Raw genomic sequence first — 7,333 nt, forward strand, 5'->3', positions numbered from 1 at the left:
AAAATATATGTATGAAGGGGGCTTTTTTGGGGGGTTGGATTGTTCTGGTTGGGTACTAGTCTTTGGGTAGTTCTCCAGTGCATCTAGTATGTGGGGCTGCTGCTGAAGATGCCTTTTGCTGATTCTCAAAGCTGTCTGTGGGTTCTTCCAGCCTCACTCTTCTATAGTAAGATAGGTAATGTATAGCCCTGTGTGTATCTAATCTCACTCATGTTCTCTGTGTTATTGTTTTGTCTGTGATAATTGTACATAGTTGTTTGTGTTATAATAAACCATTTAATTAATTTAATCTTAATTTTGGTGCCTCTGTGTATCAATCCCCATATACCAGGCTGAGCCACCTGCCTCAGCAGTATTTGAGTCATTCTGGGCCACTCATGTTCCCTTTCTGATCACTGTAATCTTTTTATCTAGAGCCACCTTTCGGCCCTTACAACTCTGTCTTGGCTTCAATTCCTGGATCTTACATCCACACCTCCAGAAATGTAATATGTCTCATCCAGTGCAATAAATATCCTGATGGAAAATATGTACAAGAAACCAGACTTTACTCTACCATTATCACCTTTTTTTTAATCTGTTGTGAATAATGTGCATCTCCCAATCTGGTATTCCATCTCCAATGCTAGGGTTACTGCTTACTAAAGTACTTAATCTAGTTATCATATATAACTACGACAATCTTGTTTGCAATAGCTTCCTGAACTACAACACTTACCCCTTGCTATTTATGCATTCAGAAACCAGAAATAGATGGGGACCAAATTGGGACATGTTTCTCACTAATCACAGATTAGGAAGCCTATTATATCAAGTTTCTCTCTTATCCTGAATATTGCTGAGAGTCATAGCCCAATGTAGGAGGACATTAACAACCTTGCACCCAGGGATGACAAATGTCCCACCTGCAGCTTTCCAATACTGAACCGACTGCCCATCAACCAATAGCATTCTGTGATTGTAAGCTTTCAGTGGATGATCATCATGCTTTCTTCCACTATCAAAGCAGCACTCATCTTGGCATCTCTGCACAATAGGGCTCGGGTGAGCTATGCACTGTAATGTTAGGAGTGAGGCCTTCCATATCAAAACTCTGAGCCACTGCATCACTATGTTTTACATTTTTGTAGTAGGCTTACCTTTCAGAGCTTGGGTTGAATCCCAGGTTTGAGATCCTGCTGTTTTGATTGGTGGAGCCCATCCACCAATCAGGAGGCAGCAAGAGAAATAACAGCACGCCCCTTTTCTGAGGGGAGGAGGAAAAGAGCTCTCCCGGACCTGATTGAAGACTGGAAACTGTCAGGTAAAGAAGACTTCGGGGCGGATCCCTGGAGCGTATAAAAGGAGTTGCATGCCCAGCATAAGATGGGATGCGTCAAGGGCTGAAGAGTGGGGTTTAGAAGAGCTGAGGAGAGCTGCTCAGCAGGGCAAAGTAGTAGCCCAGGAAGAGCCCCTGAAGACTTCTATCAGCAGGGAGCAGGGGACAGCTCCAGTGGTTAGGTTCTCGATGTGCAGCATGGCATCCAGACCCTGGGAGCTGCATGAAGTGGCTCGGGTCTGCAACCTCTGGTTTGTGCCTAGAGACACAGTGCACAGGCTGGTGCATGGAGCAGGATCTTTGGAGCCCCTGGGGTGGCTCAGGTCCTCAACCCCCAGGATGACGCTGGGATATTGGTGCAGGAGGCACTGCACGGAGGGTGAGACACCCTGGGAGCCGCTTGAGGTAGCTTGGGTCTACAGCTGCTGACTCGAGGCAGCATCTCAGTGCAGATGACACAACCCAGAGGGTCCGGGAACAGACCAAGCCCTGGTGCTGCACAAGGCTGTCCAGGCCTCCAACCCCTAGCACAATGCGAAGCATCCACTACACACAGTGGTGCCTGTGGCCCTAAGCCAGGACAGCGGCAGCAGAGACAGGCAGCAGGAAAACCCAGCAGGGACACAGCAGGACTGCAGAGCAGTAGTAAGTTACCCTGGAGAGAGCGTCCCCACAGGGGAGGCCCCCCCCAAACTATATATATAGGGTTTATTGTTTTTGTACATATATATAATCTATGTCCTTACACTTTAGTGGTTTTGTTGTGATAATAAATCTGTATATAGTTAAGTAATTGATTGACTGGACCTGACTCTATAAGGGACGGAGGTGGCCACTGGGCTGTTGTGTCCCTCCACAGCACACTGCCCTGCCAATAATTTCTTCAATTGGAGAGGGAAGTACAAACCCGTGTACACCCAGGCTACATTTTATAAACCCAGAAGTGCCTCTCCACAGTGTACAGCTGGCCTGCAGCATCTGGCAACTGGCATTCATTCATCATGTGCATTGTTCCTTCCTCAGCAGCTGTGTTACTTAGTTCTGCAAATAAAACTTAGTCCATCTCCCCCTCTGTAGAAAGACATGAGGCTGCCCTGACCCATGTGGCATCAACGCTTCTGACAGCAAGGAGGTAGAGGCATTTAAAAAAGAGAAGTGTGAGAAATATAATGGAAGAATAGTGGGGATTTTTTAAAAACCAGCATTGGGAGAGTACACAGGTGATTCAAGTCCTGACAGTTCCTTAAAAAGGCTCCTGCTATCCCACAATGCAGTGCAAAATGTCTACAAGATTGTGTTTAAGGCTATCATAGAGGGACAGTGGGATACCTATCACCTCGTAACAACGCAGCATCTCATTGAGTGCGATCTAGTAAAATGTTGATGCTGGCAGCTGTGCGCAAGTGGAGCATTTCATTGTAAAAATATCTAGTGGAGATGTGGTCTAATTTGTACTGACCAGATGGTTACATCTCTGCAAGATGGTGCTGCTGCTTCATCAAACATGCTTCATCAAATATGCAAGAGAAACTCCAGCCGGGGAGAATCAATATTTTTTTAACTTTTGAGATTATTTTCTTACCTGTTCCTTTGATCTTTTCTTGGGTAAATTGGGTTTTTGGTTGTAGCTGTGTTGGTCTAAGGACATAGGCAGGCAAGGTACCTAGTTTGTCTAATAAAAGATATCACATCTACTCAAAGAACCTTGCTCGCTTGGTTAATGCACACTTAAAACTGCAGAAACACACTTTTACTTATGTAGGTTATTTCAGGTTATGCGATGATATATAATGTATTGCCTAAAGCTCTTCTCAACACTGCCCTCCCTATGGCTTCCTTTTCATTGCAGCTGCCAACAATGTATGAATACAAATATACTTGCCTCCTTTCTCCCCTATTCCATTTCTCATCATCTAGTAAGTTGTCTCTTATGATGGTGTTTTTCTGGTTTAGGATTTAATCAAAATTTTTGCTGATCAATGTTTAGTGAGGCGATCCTTTAAATTACCCACTAAGAATTTAATTCTGTTATGGGTTTTATTTTTCTGTATTGGCACAGAAACCTCAGAATTGCTTTTCCATATTTTGCTTTCTTATTTTTTTTATAGAGTAAATACTACCAGTATATAGATCTGTTGATACATGATACCAGAATCTGAAGCTGATGATCACTTATACAGGTGTCAGTTTTGCTATGACTTAAATTTGATGTTCAAACTTCCACAGACTTAATTAAGAGAATTAGGGTAAGACCCTTCTTTGAGACCGTTAGTACTGAGCCCAAGGAAAGATTCTAGATCATATTAAAAATCACAAATAAACTCCTCTGCTGCAAAATTCCAATTTATACTACCAGAAGAACATTGTTTTTTCACATACTCAATTCTGAATTTTACAGGAATTGCACCGTGGTGATTATGTCTTCAGTGTGGTTAGGTCAAAATCAGGACTAGAAAAATGCCTCCTTGATCAGCCTTAAACAAGAAGATTTGGGCTCCACCTTGTGGACATAGAATAAATATCATGGGAAGATATATAAATTAGTGGATGCAATGAAGATTTCATTTGTAGCATTTCCTGTAATTTTTTGTTAGTCTAAGGAAAAAAACAAAATTAGCCTACGATCATATTTGTTTGTATAGAGTTGTTTTATCTGTTTTGAATAAAATAGTCTGAAAATTAATTTGCCTGATTTCTGGCTGATTTTCAAGTATAGCAAAAGAATTAATACTGAAACTCTCAGTGTCTTAATTACTCTTCCAGATGGTATGAACATGGAATAATCATATCTCTGAGCTAGAAACACAGAAGGACTTAAGCACCAAAGCCCAAGAGTATGATCCTCAGAACTCCTCCTATATTGCCACTCAAGTCTGGAAGCACCTAAAGTTCCTAGGCACTTCAGTTTCTTATCTTGAGGTTTGACACTTAGACTTGACAAAGCTGAGCACGTAAGCTCAAATTCATACTTAAACCATATGATACATAGAATAGGCATTTCTTGACCTACCTTGCCTACATGATTTGTTCTGGTCAGCAGTCTCAGAGCAAAAGGTTCTCAAGTCAGAGAATGAAAAAGCAGGCAAAAGCCTGACTCCCTGGCTTAGTGTTTAGCGGATTTACATGAGTGAAATGAGTCCCAAGTTCTAATCCTTGTTCCATTGAATGTTTTGGTATTTTATTCTACCCAATTGTATAAGGGCCTTGCTGCACATCAGTGGTGCCACATAGGAGGTGCGCCGGGGTGCATATGCACCACCTGAGAGCGTTGGTGCACCCTCTGACAGGCTGCACTCCCCGCTTACGTCACAGGCAGGGGGGACAGGTGGAAGCGCCGGTGCCCCTACTGTGGGCAGTGGCTGGGGCGTGGGAGCAGTGGATGAAGCACCGCGGTCACTTTCAGGAGCTCCCTGGCCACTTCTGGGAGTGCTGCGGCTGCTTTCTGCTCAAAGCGATTGGCCCCAGGGGGATTCCACCCCCCACAGTCCATGAGCTTGGCCATGGGGGAACCCCCGTCCCCCGGTCGCTGACTTGTTACTGGGGTGGTACCTGCCCACCATAAGGTGGCACCAGTTGCCAATGCTGCACATTCAAATTGAAGTTGGATAGAAACCAGCTGTTGAGTTGTACACATTTTTAAGCACTAGCTTTATAGCTGGTTGGCTCTTTTAATAGTTGAACAGTTGCATTTATTGTGTAATAATTACTTTGCAGGTGCGGCCAGTCTAAATTTACTGTGCAATTAACCAGTTAATTGTGTAATATATGTAACATGTAGCAGAAGTCTAACATTCATTGGAGCAGGGACTGAAATCCAGAAAAACTTCAAGAAGAAAGATAAAGTTTGCATTTCCTTATACAGAGGTGGGCAATTATTTCAGCTGGAGGGCTACCTAATAAGTTTTGGTGAGCTGTCAAGGGCTGCATACACACAATCTTTCAGAAGATATCATTTTAACAAATTATAGATAAAAAGAATCATATAGTAAAAATCAAACATCTACTGTAACATACTTTAATTTTATTTCAAAAATATTTTTATTTATCTATTTATGTGTCCTGATTTGTTTTTTTGGGTAGTGTATATAGAGGCGATTGTGTAACAGCTCAAAGTCTTACTCTTGTATATTAGGGGTGGGGCATGTGTGAAGGGAGTGTGGGATGGAGGGGGCTGCCTGGGTGCTAGCTCCCAGGATCTGGCCAGGGACGGAGGGAGAAAGGGAGAGGCTATGGGAGGGAGAACAGTGCAGGCTGCCCTGTGAAGAAGTGGGCTTGGTCCCATGCAGAGTATTGTGGGGGGTCAGATACAGTCAGTTGGTGAGTGCCTGCCTGTGGGCCGGATCCAGGCAGTTGCCAGGCTGGATCCGGCCCACAGGCTGTATTTTGGCAACCTTTGGCTTATACCCATTCTTATTGTTTAGGACACTCCCCTCAAAGGTAAGAGGTGAGAATTTTAATTCAGATCTCCTACATCCTGGGTAAGCGCTCTTCTCTCTGAGCTACTGTACAAAGGATTACTCAGTTGTTCATTTGTAGAAATTATATATGGTATTCAGCTATTTACTTCAGTGATGTCTTAGTCCTTTAATATGAAAAATATTAAATTCAAGAAATCAGTCATAAATGAAAACTCTGGTGCTGTTATATAAGAATAACTGAATCATAAATAAGGTGCAAAAATACTAGCATATCAGTATCTGTGAGCAGCTGGGGTTCAGTATTATTTAATGGGTGGCTTCATTTTAACCATTTTATTTTAATAAAAGCAAGATCAACTCCAGGGAAGATATATTGTAGGTCACAACCCTTCCTTTACCTGAAGAAATAAACTTTTCTTTTCTCTCTGGATCTTGCCATCCTTGAAATAACAAAAAAGTACTGGAAAAGAAAACATGCTCTACCAGAAAGAATCTAACATGAAGCAATAGTATTTAAAGCCTACACTTGCCTGAATACAAGACTTGCCAAAATGGATAAAAACCGCTGCTCCATCAAGTCTGATATCTTATTGCAAATAATGGCTTCTGATATGTCAGAGGAAGGTGTAAAGCACACCAAAAGGCAGAGGTTGCATTATTTGCCCTGTCCTAACTTATAACTCTGGAAATTTCTTTTACCCTTCTGAATGCCTAAACTAGCGTTTTCCAACCTTTTCCATCCCATGGCACGCTGGCTGGATGCAGAGTCGGGGTGGGGGGGCAGGGCACAGGGCTGGCCAGGGTGTGGTGCCAGTGCACAACCGCAATGGCAGCACTGCCTAGAGCCACGCCCAGCCAGAAGCCGCGCACCCCCAAGATTTCACGGCACACCTGTTAATGTCTGATGGCACATGGGTTGGGAAACACTGGCCGAAACCCTTTCTGAATCTGGCAAAGTGCCTTGTTTAACGGCACCCTGTGTCTGTAAGTTCCACAATCTAATGACATGATGGGAAAATATGAGAGAATATTTCCTTTTATAATTTTTTAATTTCCCATCTTTCAGTTTCATTGGATATTCCTTTGCTTTTGTATTACTAGACAGGGTGTATTTGTTTTCCCGGTCTACCTCATCTAGTCCATTCACTACTAAATATGTACTTAAGTTCTCTCATTAGACTTTCCTTTGGAAGGTCAACAGTTCCAGTCTTCTGTCTGTCTATATATGAAAGCTTCTTTTTGCCTGTGGTCATTTCTGTCACCTCTCTAAATCCTCTCAAATTCTATAATATATTTTGTGATATGCAGCATTGAAGAGGAAGCTTCATTATTGATATGTATGATGGACAGGATAAAAATACAAGGAAAAAAATTATACCAGTTCCATACATGTGCTAGCAATTTAGAGTTACCATATTTCCATTACCAAAAAAGAGGACACCTGTGGACATCTGTGGGGGCGGGGAGGTTATATGTTGTGGGGCGGCAGTGATATGCCTGGGTCCTGCCTCTGCTCTTCACTCCCAAGCCTCTGCACCCACAGTGCTGGCAGTGCCCCCTGCCCCCCACCCCCAGCCCTGCAGCCCCTACCCCCCCC

The 7,333-nt window shown here is 43.2% G+C and overlaps 1 long non-coding RNA gene across 1 annotated transcript in view; it reads left to right on the forward strand.

Moving 5' to 3' along the window:
- Positions 1–4,001, forward strand: part of LOC109291438 — a 36,501-nt gene extending 32,500 nt beyond the window's left edge. The window contains exon 2 of the long non-coding RNA XR_002095845.1: positions 3,717–4,001. This is a non-coding gene — a long non-coding RNA (uncharacterized LOC109291438). The remainder of the gene's footprint in view (positions 1–3,716) is intronic.
- Positions 4,002–7,333: the final 3,332 nt, after the last annotated feature.

The sequence above is a fragment of the Gavialis gangeticus genome, unplaced genomic scaffold, assembly GCF_001723915.1.
Source record: "Gavialis gangeticus isolate Ggan-Ray unplaced genomic scaffold, GavGan_comp1, whole genome shotgun sequence".
Classification (NCBI taxonomy): domain Eukaryota; kingdom Metazoa; phylum Chordata; order Crocodylia; family Gavialidae; genus Gavialis; species Gavialis gangeticus.